At 39.4% G+C, this 3595-nt stretch overlaps 1 non-coding gene across 1 annotated transcript; it reads right to left on the bottom strand.

Annotated features, from left to right (window-relative positions):
- Positions 1-1631: 1631 nt before the first annotated feature.
- LOC118977070 (U6 spliceosomal RNA) lies at positions 1632-1738 on the bottom strand. The gene has a single exon (XR_005064449.1). It is a non-coding gene; the product is annotated as a U6 spliceosomal RNA (small nuclear RNA).
- Between the last annotated feature and the right edge of the window lie 1857 nt (positions 1739-3595).

The raw sequence follows: 3595 nt of genomic DNA on the forward strand, positions 1-3595 counted from the left end.
TTTGGACACTAAACTGACATTAGCCTGAAGTTTTATCATTGTCAGATTAGGTCAGAAGTTAGTATCAGTAGCCTAAAGGTGCTCGTGTAACTAAGTAAGAATATTCAGGGGCAATGTTATTAAATAAGATTTACAAGAAGAAAGACAGTTGTTTACTTGACTACATATCCAGACATAGGTCTGCCTTGATTCCAGAATCCCTTGATTTTTAGCCTTTATTCAGATACTGGATCTCCTATTGGGAAAGTACAACAAAATGAAATTAAACAATCACTTCTGGAATGTTTACCATTTCAAAAGTACTTGGCTGGGCACTTTGCATATACTATCACTGAACTGTTTTTTTTTCTCCAATTTTTTTATTTAATTATTTTTCAAGTACGCTTTTCTGTCTATTACTCCAATCCCATCCCACCCCCCATGCTCCCCCCTCCCTCCCATTTCCACCCTTCTCAGTTGTTGTCCATGTATCCTTTATATATGTTCCTCTAAATCCCTCCCGTATTTCCCCTGAAATTCCCTCCCCTCTCCTCTCTGGTCACTGTCAGCCTGTTCTCTGTTTCAGTGTCTTTGGTTATATTTTGCTTGCTACANGGCCCTGACAGCCTGTTCCATATTTGAGTGTCATTGGTCGTATTTTGCTTGCTTGTTTGGTTTGTTTAGATTCCTGTTAATGGTGAGATCATATGATATTTGTTTTTCACCGCCTGGCTTTGTTCTAATCTTCAAAGCATGTTCCCTGTACCAGTCCAGATTCTGAGCTTAACTCTGAACCTCAGTGCCATGATTAACTTCCTCTGGGTCCCTCTTAATCCCCTACTGGTATCTCCTACAGCTTCTCCAATCCCACTTTTGCTCTTTCACCCCAACTCCCTTCCACATGTTCAAGACCAAATGCACTCTTCCATAACATATCATCCTAAAAACATTACTCACCATGGAAACATTTTTTTCTGTAAGATTGCTTCTTTAATCTTTATGACACACACAAAGTATTCTTCTGCATTTGGACTGGATTTCTATCCCAGGGAATAACTTAAATTGAAAAATGTTCCATAACTTGCAGCTCTATTCAGCGCATAAGGTCACAAGTTTATCTTCAAATGAATATTGAATCCCTTACCAAAGATAGCTTAGCTCCACTTTAAATGTAATTCAAAAATAGCAACAGACATAAGTTGACATGATTGGGCAGCTTTGCTTTGCAGAAGAAATTTGCCAGACAGGTTTTAAAATGAATTAATCAGTGTATGAAATGGCATTTTTGTTGTAATTTTAAGTTTTGTAAGTAGAATCTATAAATATATCTAAAAATTCCAACAAGTCTAAAATGTTAAAATGTACATTAGAAAACACAGGAGGAGAGAGAGAGAGCTCCTTTTCCATATATACTCACAGAAATTAGAAATAGAATAAGTCCCTAGGTTACCCTATTCATTTCCCTGCCATCACACCTTATTCTCAAGGGTTTGTCCAGATTAATTTTAGATGACCCGAGAGAGTCTTGACTTCAAGCACTTCATTTGTANGGTATTGTGATCCCTCCTACTTTGTTCTTCTTTCTTAACATTGCAGCTGCTATTTGGGGTCTTTTATGGTTCCATATACATTTTTGAAGTGTTTGTTCTATGAAAAATATGGAACGCTTCACGAATTTGTGTGTCATCCTTGCGCAGGGGCCATGCTAATCTTCTCTGTATCGTTCCAATTTTAGTATATGTGCTGCCGAAGCGAGCACTATCACTGAACTATTATAGGAGCCCATAAGGTAGTCATTTTTCTCTCTCTTTTGCAGCTGTGGAGACTTGAATAGATATGTAACTCACTCTGGCACACTCAGTTACCAAGTGGTGGCCTTTACACTTATTTCTGGGTCTGCATGACTCTGAAGTCCCCACTCTCTTCACCACACTGCTTCCTGTAGGTACTCAGTGACACCGGGGGCGGGGCCTGGCACACAGCAGCCTCCATTGCCTTCTTCCCTCCCTGCACCTCTCTGTCTCTCTCTTTCTTCTGTTAAACTCTTAAGAATCCATTCTTCCATTTTTCCTCAGTTAAGAAAAAACTACTTTTTAAGAGCAGTTTTATGTTCACAGTAAAACTGAACAGAGATTTCCTATTAGTGCTATAGTAAGTACAAACTGGGCTCTAGGCTCTCCTCCTGCTTTTCTAATATTCATTCACCTTATGACAAATGAGCAACCTCTCTGAAATGTAAATCAGATGATCTCACCAGAATAAAATTCCAAATTCTCACCATGATTTAGAGAGCTCTGAACATTCCAATTTCTTCCTATTTCTCTGATGTTATCTTTTGTCACTCTCTGCTTTATAATTCTCATCCAAGGATATGTTTATTCATATTAGAGAGAGAGGAAGGGAACGAGTGAAATATCAACCTGTTGCTTCCTGCACATGCCAGGACTGGGCATCAAGATAATAACCCTTTGGGCCCTGGCTGGTGTAGCTCAGTGGATTAAGCGCGGGCCTGCGAACCACACGATCGCAGTTAGATTCCCAGTCAGGGCACATGCCTGGGTTGCAGGCCAGTTCCTGGCAGGGGACTCAGTAGAAGATAATAACCCTTTGGTGCATAGGATGATGCTCCAACCAACTGAGCCACAAGGCCAGGGCAGCTTTGTTCATAATTGAAGCCACACTGGCCACACTCCTGTCTCAGGGCCTTTGCAAATGCTATTTCTTTTGTTTGGAATACATTTCTTCCATGTGTTTAAACAGTTTTTTATCCTACAAATTTAAGTTTCATCTTAAATATCCCCTTCCCAGAGAGAACTTCTCTGAGAAATTGAGTGGACCTCATCACTTTAATTCTATTAAATTACCCTGCTTTATTTTTTTAAATTGTTTTTTTCAAGTCTGAAATTATCTTATTTACTGATTTTTTATGTTGCCTGTAATTCTATCAATTAGTTTTTGTAGCATAAAAAAATCCCCCCAAACTTAGTAAAACAACCATTTATTGAGTTTACACGTATTTGGATGAGCTAAGAGGATTAAGCTCAGATGGATGATCTTCTGGGTTAGACTGGTTTTATTTACACATCTCTGGTCAGGCAGACGGCTCTGTTTCTGAGGGTTGGCTAGTTGTTAGCTCTGGTGACTGAAGTACCTGGAGTAAGTTTCTCTTGTCATCCAGCAGGCCAGCCCAGGCTTATTCACATGGTGGATCACAGAGGGTCCTTAGGAGAGCAGAGTATATGCCCATCCTTTTAGGTTTAGTTTTGTTGCTGGTGTAATGTTCCTTCTGCCTCATTCTATTCATCAAAGCATTCAAAATTTGGGGTTGGGGGATAAACAGACATCACCTCTTGATGGAATAGCTACAGATTACATTGAAAAGGGGTTTGTAGGGAAACTAATCATTTTGCAAACCACCCGCAATAACTGAATATTTTCAATTCATTTTAGCATCTGAATTCCTTTTTCAGTTTGAGAGATTACTCACATTTTGAATCTTTGTAGGGCAAAGACTATTTCCTTCTACAGAAGCTGAATGCACTACATACTTTTTTTTGTCATGAAGGGAACTGGCACTTGTTCAGGTTGGAAGTGAGCAAGGTGAAATGGCAGGCTC

This window comes from Sturnira hondurensis, unplaced genomic scaffold, assembly GCF_014824575.4.
Source record: "Sturnira hondurensis isolate 20B ecotype Veracruz unplaced genomic scaffold, ASM1482457v3 Scaffold0021209, whole genome shotgun sequence".
Classification (NCBI taxonomy): Eukaryota; Metazoa; Chordata; class Mammalia; order Chiroptera; family Phyllostomidae; genus Sturnira; species Sturnira hondurensis.